The 15384-nt window shown below is 45.6% G+C and overlaps 1 long non-coding RNA gene across 1 annotated transcript; it reads right to left on the reverse strand.

Annotated features, from left to right (window-relative positions):
- Positions 1-10619: 10619 nt before the first annotated feature.
- LOC135373197 (uncharacterized) lies at positions 10620-15169 on the reverse strand. Its single transcript, XR_010416338.1, has 3 exons — positions 14981-15169; positions 14361-14571; positions 10620-11221 (listed from the first exon to the last, which is right to left on the reverse strand). It is a non-coding gene; the product is annotated as an uncharacterized LOC135373197 (long non-coding RNA).
- Positions 15170-15384: the final 215 nt, after the last annotated feature.

A 15384-nucleotide genomic window follows, 5' to 3' on the forward strand; every position in this document is an offset into this window, starting at 1 on the left:
AAGTGACCGCGAGACCAGCGAAAGTCCGCGTCCCATATGTAATCAGCAGTAAAATAAAAATACATGTATTTCTGATTTTAAGTGTTGCGTTGTTGTATTGGATTAGAAAGATAGGCTGATATGATGGGAAGCTGTATTGATAGAATGATATGATAGGGAGCTATAGCGTGTATTCATTGACTAAGCAAGTATAGTTTGTGGGGGAGCTATAGAAAATAAAGGACACCAGGCATTTTTAAGCGACAAACAACTTTTCTAGCAGCTTTATTGATTTTAGGTCATTAGCGGCGAGATTATCGGAAAACAGGGATACAATGCTCTTCAGTGATTTCCCTTTCGCCAAAAATGTCGCCGCGATACAACAGTACACACCACACATTGGAGAATACAGGCTTTGAATACAGACATCATTATATTCGTCGACGATGAGGCGTTTCAACTCAGGTTCGATGGGTGGCAATCCGAAGGAATCAAACTAGATGAGGTCATCCTTCATTTTCGCGTACAGAATCCAGTGCTCCCCAGCCTGCTGTCGCCGATCGGTGTTCACCACGATTATACCCGGTCTATCCAGCGCGGGCAGACGGTCGTCTCGAGCGTATACACCACGGAAGAGTGCCGAAGTGTAATCGTTGTACTTCAGGAGTCTCTCGATATCTTGCTCGAACATCGCTAATCCAGTGTGACGTTCCTGTTCTTATCGATGGACATAATTCGCATACTCTCGGACAGTATCAATACGGTCGTGGGTTCGGCCAAGGCACGTCGGAACTTGAGTTGCAGACGAACGTTTCCACGCCTGATCGGTGACAGGTGGACGGAGGATTGATCGGGATCCAGGTCGTAGTACAGTAGGAAATTGTTTCCAACGTAGTGGTCGTATTCGTAGGAGACGTGCTTCTCACAGAGCTGCTCCAGGAAGTTGAAGTAGCTTCGGTGGTTCAGGTTATTGTTGAAGTCGAACGTGTCTATTCGCTGCGTCCCGTTCACGGTGAGCGTCGCCGACTCAATGTCGCAGTTCACGAATCGGTACGGGTCCCGATTGAATGCTCCCTGGTAGGCTAGGGTGGGCACGAATGCGACCACCACCTTAGACGGTATCTTCTCTGGAAATAAATCTTCCAGGCATGCATCCAGGTTGCCGACTGGTAGCGAACGAATACGCGATTCACTTCCGGCCAGTGTGTAGAGAGCCTTGCGCTGCTGCAATTCCATTTCGTGTCCGAGGAATAGGCTGGGAGACACGGTGATTTTCTTTATGTACAAGGTGGCACTCATGATTTCCACTTTATGCATGTGCTGCTCCTGATCGGTCTTCATAATGCGGAACGCGTCGGAGCCTTGATAAAAAACAAGCCTAATTTCCACTCCCGATATGAGTAGCTTAGGCTGCAGGAAAATGTCCGAGTTGATCTTGGAAACCAGGTCGATGGTCTTGCCGCCACGTGTGAGGTTGTGTCGTTCGGTCGGTCCACGAGCGCGAATGTTGTTTTCCGTTTGACGCGCTTCTTCTTGCGTGTACAGACCTGCTTTATGCACGGTATTTTGCTCCGTGGTGCTGGCGTGAAGCAAAATATCCAAGTAGCTTCTATAGCTATACAAATCATTATTCGTAATCATGGTCTGATTCAAGAAGACGGCTACGTTCTTGAAAAGCGAGCTGGCGAGCACGTTGACGGGGTAGACCTCGTCGTAGGCCGTCCGATCGCCAACCTGTGTTTCCGGTAGCGAACCATTGTCACGTACGATGCGGACTTTCGTCACTATGTACGCGGAGTTCAAATCGAGATAGTGATGCCCCAAATTCGAAAGCTGGAACTCTATGACGGAGGATATGTCAGCGACCGGGTAGAATACCTCATATTCCCCTTTCAGTATATGCCACTGCGTTCCCGGCACGGAAAATAACTGCGTTTCCGACTTATCCAACAGAGGAGTGTCGGGATGTACGACGTTAATCGTGTCCATCTAAACTAAACTGTGGCTGCGCTAACTGCGCTCCACTAAATTGTGGCTGCGCAACCAGCGTGATTTATGCCGTCGAAGACGTCCGGTTTTCTCCTCTTTCTTCGCCCGCCAGCCCCTCCGAGGTCGCGGAGAATTTCACGGCCCGTATCTTTCGCCCATCTTTTAAGCGCACTTCGGAAAGAGTCTCCCTCCGACAGATTTTTGGCCACGCGCTTAGCGGCCGCAACAGCCGTCTTTTTTAAGTAGGGCAATACGCGTTTAAACAGTGGAATAGCGAAACGCCCGAGCTGAGAAAAGAAATTGCCTCCCCTCTGGTACAGGTGCGACCTGTATACCGACGGAACGCCAAATCCGTAGATTGGTACCGCTTTAGTGTACATGCTTACAGTGCAGCGTCAGCGTCGATCTACCGCGATTTTGTAGCGGTAGCTTGCGACCCGTGTCGTCGCGTATGGAGACGGTGATTGAGGAAATTTCGCGCTGCACTAACTTAAAATACTGAACGGGAAGAAAGCTGAAACTCAGTTGTTCTTTCGTTCTATCGTATACGAATGGAATTAATTTCAGTATCGGATGCCGCCCGTTTCCCACTACGGAGGGCGCGACGAGATCCGTGTATATCATAATACAGTTAATGGGAAGATCTATGGTCACTTCGTCGACGCCCGTATCGTTTTCGGCAAATACGGTTTTTGCGCCGAAACCCAGTAGGTACGCAAAGTAATCGGATAATGTAAGCGACACGTTTTCCCGCAAGCTCAACGAACACTTCCTCGCCCATGCATCGTACTTGAGGGAAGCCTCCGGCGGCAGACGCTCATGGATGGCGCTCACGAGAGCTTCAGATGTTTCGTAGTAATTCGGTGGAAGTGAAATGCGCCGACTTTCCGCCTCTCGAGTGTTTATGTGGATGCGGTACGTCTTCACTATGGGATTACACGTGATGCGCTTTCGGGATCCTTCAACACGGACGTGCTTCACCTGAATGAGGTCCAGGAACTCAGTCGACAAGTTGAAATTCGCCGGGAGAGAGAGCGAGTAAGTGTTGTCTTTGTATTCCACCCTTGATTCTGTATCGTTCGTCGCTCTGAAGAATTCGTTGAATGTGTCGGTAATGAGCGATCGGGGTTCTAAAATTAGATCGTTATTGATCACTATCACCCGGCGAACTCGCATCATAACGGCTCTTTCCTCCGCGAGCGGTAACACGTTTGGGACGGCGCGTACTTTACCGCCCTCCGGATGATCTCCATCGATGTCCACGATTCCAAAGGCGAGATGCAGCGGTCTGAGTAGTAGTGGTATATATAAGATCTTATAACAATGGGCCGCTCAGGTTACATGCGACACGCACACGCACGATAAGATATATCAGAAAACAATGGAAATCATGTATCGATAGTGTGAACAATGGGTTCCCAGGTTTCAATAACATGCGCCGCCAGGATAAGGTAACGGTTAACTCGGGTAAACAATGGGAACTCACGTGTCGATAGTGTTTGATGGGCACCTGGATGCACGTTTAATGACATTTAATAACACGCAATGACATGTAATAACGCACAATGACATGTAATAACACGCAAATGACATGTAATAACACACAAATGACATTTAATAACAGGCAATAACATCTGATGACATTTAATAGTATTTTTCCGATCGGGTTGACGTCAGTCCGTCACCTAGTTTGGTTGCCGCGTCAGAGCGCCAGGTAGTTTCGGTTCCCACCAAGCGCCCTCTAGTTTTCAAGCTTTGGCCGTCTGTAGTTTCGGTTTCGGTTTTAAATGAATGGACGCCAAGCTTGGTTGCTCCACGTGTAGTTCTGGTTTCAGTTTCGAATTCCTAGGTGTTGCCAGATGCCCTCTGGTTTCAAGCTATTGACCGACTGTAATTTCGGTTTCAAACCGCAGCACGCTAGTTTCGCTGTGACAACGTCAACGCATTTTCTGGCGATATAAATTAAGCGTACGCGTAGAAATTTCATCAGAAAAAGAGAAAAAAAACATGGTTGACCAGTTCTATGTGAACCTGCTCTCAAATGCATCTTTGGATGTGTTTCCCGACAACACAATGAGCAAGTTCCGAGTAAAGCTAGCCCATCCACAGACGTTGGAGGGTAGGTGGGAGGCCGCTTTAACAGAAATCAACATCCCTTTTGCGATTAAAAATGTAACTGACACAGTCAATAGTATATCGGAAACGACATTCCTTGGTTCTACGATTGAAGCAACAGAAAAGGTCAAGTTCAACGCTAATGAAAACATTCTCTTGTCTTTGAGACAATTTTTAGCAAAACATTTGCAGCATAAGACAAGAATTATACGTGGTAGCGGTCATTATGAGATACAACTTCCTCTGAACTATGGTTTGGAAATTAGCGCAACTCTTGCCGCTAAGCTTGGCATGGCTGAAAAGATAATCGGCTGTGGAGAGTTGGACAGAGGGTCACCCGTGAAGCTACTGAAATACCAGGTGGATACGGAAGAAACGATTAACATAGTTACCTATCGTTCACGAACAGTAAAGTATGAAGTTCCAGAAGGCTACTACGAATCGGGGAAGGACCTCGTTAATTCCATTAACCATGCCTATCGAACAAAACTTCATTTGTCGCAAGATGCTCGTCTCCTCGTATGTAACCCATACAACGGAATTTGTCACCTGGAATGCATGAACGATGGCTATGTGACCTTTCATCCTTATTTGGCTTTGATGTTGGGCTTCGGAAAGAGGACAACTTTCTCAAGTTATGCAGTCGCCGAACGAGACGTTTGTCTATTCCCTGCTCAAAACTATATTTTCATATGCTGCGATGTCATCGAGAACGAATTTGTGGGTGACGTGACAGCACCACTTCTTCGATCGATACCATTCAGGGTCCAGGGTAGGAATGATGTGATGTCTTATTTATTCACAAACCTGTACTATAAATATGTATCTGCGAAGGAATTGACAACCATTCAAATCGAGTTGGCAAACGAGATACGTGATTTCATTCCATTCATTTCTGGCTCTGGACGTGTCGGGTTGACGATCCACCTACGTAAATGTATATAACAAACCCACCATGTTGCATAGCACATTTTGGTGCAGGAAAGCGAGAGCATCTACCACACTATACTGCTCCCGAGCTTTATCAGATTGGAGGAGGCATATTTGGTGACGTATTGAGGGGTTTCTTGCCCATACTGACCAAGAAGGTAGCGCCATACGTTGGGAGAAAGCTCCTTGATACTGGAAGACATATAGCCGAGGAAGTCCAGCAAGGAGCATCATTTCGAGAAGCCGTCAAGAAAGGAGTAGACCGCACAGTGCATAAAACTCGTGACGAGTTACTTCAGAGACTCACAGGGAAAGGAAGAAAACGCAAGGCCGTTAAAAAAGCTCGACCTGCGGAGAAGCGGAGGAAATCTGACTTCTTTACTTGACAGAAAAAAAAAAAGTCTATTGCAGTAGTGCATAAAGATTCCTGTCTGTGTACTACAAACCAGCTGGAACTCTTCTCTCTTCCACCTACAAATTTTGCTTTGGAGAAGTCTGAATACGTCGAGTTTTTCCCAGTATCTGCTCCGACATCAAGCGGAGTGATCGAGTACAATGTTCCGGGACTCGGTGGGGGCTTCTTTGATCTTCAATCCAGCTTTTTGCATATTCAGTGCAAGATCATTCGAAAGAATGGAGATCCAGCGGTAACTACAACAAGCACTTCAACAACACCTGATGCAGTCATACCTGTCCAAGCGTTTGGTTCATCATTGTTTCAACACGTACATATGTACCTGAATTCAACCTTGGTTTCGAGTTTCGAACATTATGGCTACCGTTCCTACTTGGACATCATTACGAATGCCAACAATGTAACTCAGACACACACCCTTTCAGCAATGTTATACGAGCCAGACCCTTTAGGCACGAGTGAGGTATATGCTCCCACATCTGATTGAAAAGGAGTTTTCGCTCGTTACAAGCGAACCAAAGGATCGGCACTGTGTGACATGTACAGCCCAATCTTCAGCGACATATGTCAACAACAGAAGCTCATTCTTAACGGAACCGACATTCGAGTTGTGCTACGTCAAGCGTCGGATGATTTTCGTCTCTTGCAAGCTGATGGTGCAACAGAAAAGCACACTGTGGAATTTTCACGTATCGTGCTCTATCTCCGACGTGTTCAGTTATCGCCGAGTATACTTGTTGGTATAGAACGAAGACTTCAAACAACACCTGCAGTATACCTTCTCCGAGGACTGGAAATTAAGTACAGAACCATCGCCCCTAACCAATCTCAGGTGATATTTGACGACTTGTACAGCGAGCGAGTTCCCTCCAAGTTAACAGTATTGATGGTCAGGAGCGATGCCTACCAAGGTAGCAGACCACGAAACCCATTCAAGCTTGAGAACTTCAAACTAAAACGAGCACTACTGGACGTTGGTGGACAACAGTACACGGATGAGTTCGACTTCCAACGAGACATCTATTCCAAAGCCTATATACACCTGCTTCACAAACTAAAACGCAAGGATATACCAATAGCTCCAGCTGCGTATGCAAAAGAGACATTTATGCTTTATTACCATCTAACTCCAGATGCAGAAGTGAATGCTCTTTGTCCTGTTGTTCAAGCCAACGTTCGTCTGACCCTAACGTTTGCTGCCAATCTAACAGAAGCAGTTACAGTGTTGTTTGTATCAGAAACACCACGTGTGCTAGAAATCAACAAAGACAGACGAGTGAAATTTGTCTGAAAAATAAACATGGAGGAGTGGCAGTTCTATGCAGCATTCAGTAGACACTACTGCACCAGAGAACTGTTTCGGGGAACCTTTGCATGCAATGAAATCGCAAGACAGGAAGCCATACCCGGGATTTATGTGATTAACACAGCTCCAAGGAGCAGTAACGGTGAACACTGGACCATGACTTATGTTTCCGGTGACAATGTGGTTACGTATTTTGATAGTTACGGCATTCAGCCCGTCTACAAAGAATTCTACCAATTCATTCATCCTACCAGGTCATTTTACTATAACAAGAAAAGACTTCAGGGCTATGGATCAGCTACATATGGCCTCTACTGCCTGTATGTAGGCAGCGTGCTCGCTTGTGGATTCTCGCTCCGAGAGTGCACTCAGAGATTTTCGTCAACGAACTTCACACTGAACGACAAGCTGGTACCCGTCCTTGTACGGAAGCAATTCCCAAGAAAGACAGACAACATGTCATGTTGCAGTGTACTTTGACACAATAAAATTGTATTTATTTCCATGTCGTTACAGGCACAATCTTATATATATATATATAAAAAACAGCATTACAACAACAACAGCCAGGTAGGGCAACATATGCATAAAAACTGTCTACATCTTTCCATTGGATGCGTACCCAAAGGGTAACGTGTGGATACCATCCTCACAAATGAAACGCTTTGTGTCTAGGGGATTTAAAGCTACTTTCGTAACACATACACTTTTATTTATATTTTCCTTGCGCACAATGAGGTTCTGACAAACTTTGTACACTTCACCAAGCTTAAGAGAGTCTATGTACATTGAATAATGCAACTTCTGGGCTTCACATTGTTTCACCCCCTTAGCACGATTGTATCGTCTTTTACTATGGAGGTCTAGTGCATAGAGCTTTGGTTTCAGGCAACAGAACCCTAGGATGTGGTCGTGGGGCATTTCGTTCTTAAATTTTCCTAGCACCATCTTGTTTTTCGTAGAATACATCGAGTCATCACAAGAATGACCAGATGTATCAAGGTGGGTATCGGCGAGCTCCGCAAGGGCCTTCTCATCGCTCAGCATCACGATATAAGAATCTGTGTCCATATACAAGAGCCTTGTGTCCGGGGCTACCCGAAGCAAGTTGTTATAATAAAAGTCATACATCATGACTTTAGACAGCTCGAGAATAGTGAACCCCAGGTACAGAGGCTGTCGCATACGGACTATCGATTGAGCGAACTGAAACAAGACTACGTTAGAGCTTAGAGCCCTGAATTGTTTGAGGTTCGGTTTACGCAAGAATCTCAACATTTGCTCCTCGGAAGTGGCTAAGCGACAGTCGACGAACTTTCGTACATTCATACATGTTTTCCCATATACGGAGTTAATTAAACACTTGTACAGGTTACGTTCGAAGGTATTGGTTGCCTGCTTGCGTAGTTCATGATGGAAGTCAACATAGGATCGCAGGAATGGTTTTTGTTTGAACCTGAGCACCCGGTGAATTTTCTCGAGCCGAAGACCCAACTGTAGGTACAACTTTAGACTGCGATAATGAAGAAAATACTTCTTCTTGTCAAGCAGTGTAAGGAGTAATTTCGGTTCTATATCATGCTGTGGGAGGTTAAATTTTTTCATCAGGTCTTTCTGATAATCCGAAAGCAACTCATACGGGACGCTCATTTTTTCGGGCGCGAGCGGTAAATCTTTATGTCGTTCGTGGAGCTCTTGTACGTAGGCCAGGTCTACCTCTAAAAAATAACCAACGTCTGCATAATCTGCAACAAGGGTTACATCTAAACCTGCAACCTCTTCGGGTGACAGCCATTCAAAGTCTCCGAATGGCAGTGGTTCACGCATCACTGTGCCATAGAGTCCATTTATGTCCATGTAATGAATTATGGTCTTTGGTTTTTCGGGATCGTACTGATCTGTCCCTGGGACATTTGCAGTGGCCATTCGCGTTGAACACTGGGTCATACCACCACGCAGGCCCCGTTCAATTAACAGATAGGCATCGGGATCGTGGATTAAATCCAGATTAATCCGGCTCATTTTTAGTGCGCAAGACATGCTTAGTCCCGGGAGTGACACGAAATGAAGTGGTTCAATTTTGTGCGTCTCCAACGCCCATATTCGGAAGTTTTGAAACACGTCTGCCAGAAGCAATGCGTCCGTCAGAAGGTACAAATCCGAGTACTCGCCCAGGCTCTTCAGTTGAAATTTTTCAAACACATTTTGCGCGTGGCGGTAATCTTCCTCGCTCACTTCTGATCCGTTCAGTTGGTTAAAGAACTGGTCACGTGATGGCAAACAGGGCTCGTCGTAACGTTCAAAAGAGGTAACGTAGTTATAACAGAAAACCCCTTTACGTACAACCAACCTGAAGTAGTCCTCCTCTACGAAAAACTGACGCAGACACCTGAAGTTAGATTCACCTTTGTCACATAGATTTTTCGTCAATGTGTCGAGACTAGCATTGAGGAAGCTTAACGAGTCTATGAAGGGGAACACACCAATGTCTATAGCCTTAAACTTTTGACAACTGGAGGCTATCACTCTGATATCTGTCTTCCGAAGCATGTGCAGATGAGCTACTATGAATCCGAGGTCATAATTGGCATTATGTGCAATGATGGGCACTTTCCGTGGTATCCGCAGTTTCAGATTACATCCCTGACACAATGATTGGCGAAATTCTCCACTTACGTGATCATGGTCTCGGACTTTCTGCTTCTTAGTGAATGGTTCTTTACAGATGTTACAGTGAGTGGCTTCAGAATGTTCGAGTTCGTCTCCTGGGGTCATTTGCAAGGGCACAGTCTCGTGCAACATCGCATACAGCTCATCATGCAAATTACGCAATAGTTCCATGAAAACGGAAACGCAGTCTGCACCACGGTAAATATGTTTCTTCAAGACATACGAATCGCACGAGCGTATGACGAGGAGACAGAAGGATGAAGGGATGTGTTCCTCGTAGACATTCCCGCCTCCCGAACACGGTGATAGTACACTCTCAAAGTCGTATACACAGTAGAAGGGAACTTCCGACATCAAATGCTCTCCGGCAAACGACAGTGTCTCACCCTTCTTTGGAAAAATAGTCTTGGACACTTTTTGTTGTTTACACATTAGTAGATGATCGGCGAGTACACCCAGGGTGGTGAAACCCATCGTACACCGTTTGCAGTGAAAATAACCAGGTGGTGTGAACAAAGCATTGAAATTAGTAATGAGTACAAAATGGAAGTCAATCAGCAGTAGATTGACATGCTTCTTGCACTGGTCGTCAACAACCTTAATCGGGTAAACATATTTTTCATCTTTGTCATAACCGTACACGTTAATGCTCACATCGTTCTGCTTCTCAAACATTTCTACATCTTTCGGGAACACTACAGGAAACGTCTCTGGAAATACATATTGAGACAGGTATGACCTGTAGGATGAAGCTCTGCGTCTGTAAGAACCCTTTGCAGGATGTAGACCGGCAAGTACGCAAAATGCGAAACACATGTTCTGTTCACTATCCTCGTGAAGGTCGACACTCAGAAGACACCGACACTTTTTTTTCAATTCGTTTGGCAATTCAAAGTCGGTACAACCAATGAGCTGTGGCGCGAGACGACCGACATGAAGAATGCAGGCGTGAATTCGAAATAAGAAAAATCCCGACCCTTGCATTTCAAGCTTTCCTAAATTGTTGGTGACTTCAGTGCCTACTTCAATGACAGCACGTTCTACGTCTCGTTCCGACCACAGCGTATGCACACTCGAAGAAATAAATTGAGTGACAAATATGATCTCATCCTCAGGCGTATGTCGACCGAGTTCCGCCTTCAGCAAAACATAAAAGCGTAACGGAAATCCGAAATGTCGAAGTACACCGGCAAGGTAGCGTCCGTTTTCATGTGCTGACATCCTGCCCGTCGTCGTCTCTGTCATGTAGATGAAGCTCATAGCGGTTGGTATAGTTGCGGAGCGTACAGAGTGTCTCACAAAATGGGATACAGGGTGTTGCAAGGTTATGAACGTTAGCCAGATGAACTTGAAGTCCCAGCGCTGTTGTGTAGTGCTGCCGATCGGCCGGAGGACAAAGGTGGCATGTCACCATTTCTTTTTATTTTTTTACTCGGATTGACCGAACACGATGTCTGGCGAAAGAAGACGTTTCCCCTCTTTTCCAACTCGCTCTTTCTTCTCCATCCAGAGTCCGCTCGTGTTCCTCATGTCTTCGATGTCTTGAGTGCTTAGTTTATGAAACCGAGCTGGAAGGAACACCTTTACGTGCTCGTGATCCTTCATAATTTCTACGTAGACCGCCTCGCCATACCTCGTTTCAATTTTGTTAACATCAACCACATCATACTTGATGTTTTTAGGAATTGTCGCCATTTTTTGAAACTCTCCACATTTCTTTAACTTGTCAAGTTTATGCAAGATCGACGAAGACATGATGCTTACTTGTACACTGATGCAATGATGACGACGATGATCCTTCGGACACGTTGGACCGACTGAAAACAAAAGGAGCACATGTTAGAACACTGCAAAATATTTCATCATTCTGAACACCATACCTCCTCAGAAGGAGGTTCGAGAGTGAAGGAGCTGAGCGTCAGACAGTTCTTATATAAGAAGTTGCCAGCATGGCAACCTTGAGGAGTCTTCTTTTTTTTTTACATCGTCAACTCTGCAGTCGAACCTACCTTTGCAGTTTGCTTTTTTTCCCTGCAGTTTGCAAGCACGGACTTGTTTATCTAACGAAACGTATCTTGACCAGACTTCATTCCCTTGCACGAAATGACAGTGATAGCACCTTTTAGGTTCGTGACGCCTGCCTCGGTGTCAATTTCAGGGGCTAGTCAAAGTGGGAAATCCACCTTCGTGGCACGACTAATTAAACACAGAGCTGTCCTCTTTGACAAACCGTTCAAGCAAATATGGTATATCTATCTTTATAAGCAGCCGGTATTCGATACTCTTCCTGAAGTAAATTTCAGTCAAGACATCCCTGCAGATCCGGAGAATTATAGCCACTCATTATTTATATTTGACGACTGTTTAGCCGACCGGCAAAGACTCAAAGAAATCTGCAAATTTTATATCGCTGGGTGTCACCACCTGTCAATCACGGCTGTGTTCATCTCGCAATACCTGTTCGTCAACGACCCTTTGTATCGCACAATACAATTCAATAGCACGGCTCTCGTTTTATTTCGTTCACCACGCACTACAGACCAGCTGCGTATGCTGTCCAGGCAGATTTTCGGGCGAAATGATTTGTTGCCCACGATATATAAAGATGCCTGTCAGAAACCATACTCATACTTAGTTATCGACTTGTCTCAACAGAGCAACGATCACTATAAGGTGTGGACCAACATTTTCCCGGATGATCACAGACAGATCGTATACAGGTCATGAAAAGGCTTAACAAACACATTCGTTTCCTTCGTATGATCGCTGAAGCAAAGACAGGGGAAGATCGTTACAACCTGATTCAACATGCCAGCAGGGAACAGCTACGAACAATCAGGGAGATTTGTATGAACCTCTGCAAAGGAAACATCGACGTACCGGCGAAAGTTAAAAAGCAATTGCAGCCTTTTGCAACACCCATTAGGACACTGGCTTCCAGGCAAGACCGTGCAGATGTGAAGAAAGTTAAACGGATTCTTCATCAGTCCGGCGGGTTTTTGCAATTTTTGTTGCCCCCCTTGTTAGGTCTCGTTTCAAGTTTAGCGGGCAAAAGCATCGCAAAAGCAATCGGCATTTGAATAATGCAGAAATACGAGCTTGTTCCCTATCGGGAAAGCACTATTCCGTCGATATTGAATAAACAGGAGCCTGATGATATCAAGGCCAAGGAGATCATCCAGTACTTGCACAAGCTATTGCATCCTCCCGCGAACACATTAAGACAGCCTAGTGCAGCAGGTGAGGAGACAAATCATGTGGCATCGACAAGAGAGCAGACACAGATTCAAGCGGACGAGGAGGAAGATGCCATCGTTAATTTTATGAGCAGCGGCTACAAGATGAGAGCAAGCCAATTACTGCGTTTACTAAAACCCGTGCTCGGCTGGAATAGTAAAACGTTTGAGCTCATTGTCAATGGTGAACAAATACCAAATACCAACGTTGTAGACCTTGTTTATTATTTGGTCACAAGAGCGCGAAATGTGTGGCGACCCGCGTATCTCGAGAGGATCCTACCACTATTGGTCAAGCTAAATATACCGACACTTATCGTACATCCATCTCGACTTGAAAAGGAGACTGCAGAGCCATCAGCCGGTAGTCCTACGTTCACACCTGAGACACCTCGTCGACGCATTTCTCCGGTTATCACAAGAGCGGCTAAGAGACTTCGAGAATGGAACCGGTATTGAGCACGTTGGAAACGCAACAGGAACACTGTGGTTACCTTCGGGACGAAAACATTCTGGCGCATTTTCCCGCACGACACAGGAAGAAGGCCCTCGCCATTCTGCAGATGCTAAAGACCATATTTGCGATAGATGAAGAGGGAAGGATTATCTGTCATTCTCGCGTTGTTCCAAGTAGTTCCGTCATCGAGCTTATAAAATACGAACTGCACAATCGATCGCCCTCTTGGTACAAAGGTGACGTGGCAGCCGTTATAAATGCCTACTCGTCATTCGACGGACTTCGTGTTCGTGGAAGAAAATTGTGCTAATGGCTGCTTACGTGGACGTATACCATCCTGGTGCTCTAGGTGGTGTTCAACGACTCGCACGAGCGATCGGTGAAAAGCCGGCGAAGGTTGCCAAGTTCCTGGAAACCAGTGATGTGTACTCTCTCTTCAGAGAACTTAAGCGACCACGTCAGTTCCGGAAGACCATCGTTTTGGGTGTGAAGGATATATTCCAAATAGATTTGAAAGACCTTCAGAAACTGTCGAGATACAACAAGGGTTTTCGCTATCTTTTGTTTTGTATCGACGCATTTTCTCGTATGCTTGCTGTAGTGCCTGTGCAGAATAAACGAGCAGCGGAAATTATACGTGGACTGAGACTCGCTTTTAGACGTATTGGGACTCCGAGACTGATTCATTCAGACAGAGGTACAGAGTTCACCAATAAGTCAGTCGGAGCATTTTTAAAATCAAAAGGGATATCTCTCTTCCACTCTAATTCAAATACGAAAGCAAGTATTGCAGAACGATCTATTCGAAGTCTTATGACGCCACTTTATCGTGCTTTTGAATATCAGGGACATAAATCGTACTTGAAAATTTTACAGCCTCTAGTCAAAGCATATAATCATCGTGTTCATAGAACTCTGTCGGCACGACCTGTGGATGTCAACAAAGAAAATGAACATTTATTTAGACAAAAGCTCTATCCTACTCCGAGCAAACCCCCAGAGAAGCCACGTTTTCGCGTTGGCCAGTTTGTCAGAATAGCAAAGTCTAGACACCAGTTAGTCAAAAGTTATCTTGGTTCGTTTACGCGTGAAATTTTTGTGGTGAGAGCAGTCAAGATTGGTTACCCGAATACCTATCTCTTACGTGACCAGCAGGAAGAACCTATTGAAGGTCAATTTTATGCAAGCGAATTAACACGTGTGCAGCCTGGAAAGGGCCACCGGATTATAAAAAGACGCGTTCGGAATGGAAAGGTGCAGTACCTGTTGCAACCTTCTGGAAGTCGTAGAAGGACTTGGGTTCCGGAAAACTACCTGCCACCACCGACGACGAAATGACTGGCGATCACTGGTCCGATGTCGAACAGCCAGCCAACGCTGGCGATTCCTGGTCTCAATCGGGTGATGATGTGTGCGGCATGCGGGACGTTACCCAGGATCATCAACTCCAAGGAAAATGTCGCCGTCCTCATACCTGTTGGAATGACGTGTTAGAATGCGGTTCATCGAAGTCAACGGACGACACAGTGCTCGTCGCAGCATTTAAGATAACCAGAGACATTTTCCTGTTCCAGTTCCTGCCTCTGAACCTTCCCGCGAAAAAGACTGTGTGGGAGTCTTCAAAAACAATGTATGCCCGGGTGCACAGGAAGTGTGAGCACCTATCCGACCACCCGTTCGACCTGGTCTCCGAATGGGGAAAACAGGTGAGCTCAATATTCAGCTATTACGGTGATCGTGACGTCGACGTAATGCAACTGGTGGCCGAAAGTCTATGTATCATGTACTACGCAATGAAGACTGGCTACCATTACCTGGCTGTGTACATAAACGACATGACAATTGACCTGTTGCAAAATAGGTTGTCACCCAAAGACGCTTACCAATAAATATTGAAATCCATGACGAGTTGTCTCATTTTACTGTAGGTCGTCATGGTAAATAGATGTCCGGAGATGTTCTGCTACACCTTGTCCTTTCTGAGTGCTGTTTCCCTGTTCGTTTTCGTAGCTACAACAGAATTTACAAAACCAACACTGAAACAGGGAAAATGCACTACCGTGACTCAGATTGACCATCACATCTACGTCCACCGATGTCCAGCTGCAGTAACTGCCGTACGCCTTTGGCTCAGCAATGGTCATCCGACGAGATACGGAGTAAATCTGTCGCAAAATGATACACGTCAACTATGGCATTGCTTGAAAGAAGCAAATGTCGCGCACAATTATTATAACTTCGAGTGCTCGAAGCTATGTGAAATAAGCTTCGAACCCAGGCAAGTAAT

Source organism: Ornithodoros turicata, unplaced genomic scaffold (assembly GCF_037126465.1).
Source record: "Ornithodoros turicata isolate Travis unplaced genomic scaffold, ASM3712646v1 Chromosome22, whole genome shotgun sequence".
NCBI classification, from domain to species: Eukaryota; Metazoa; Arthropoda; class Arachnida; order Ixodida; family Argasidae; genus Ornithodoros; species Ornithodoros turicata.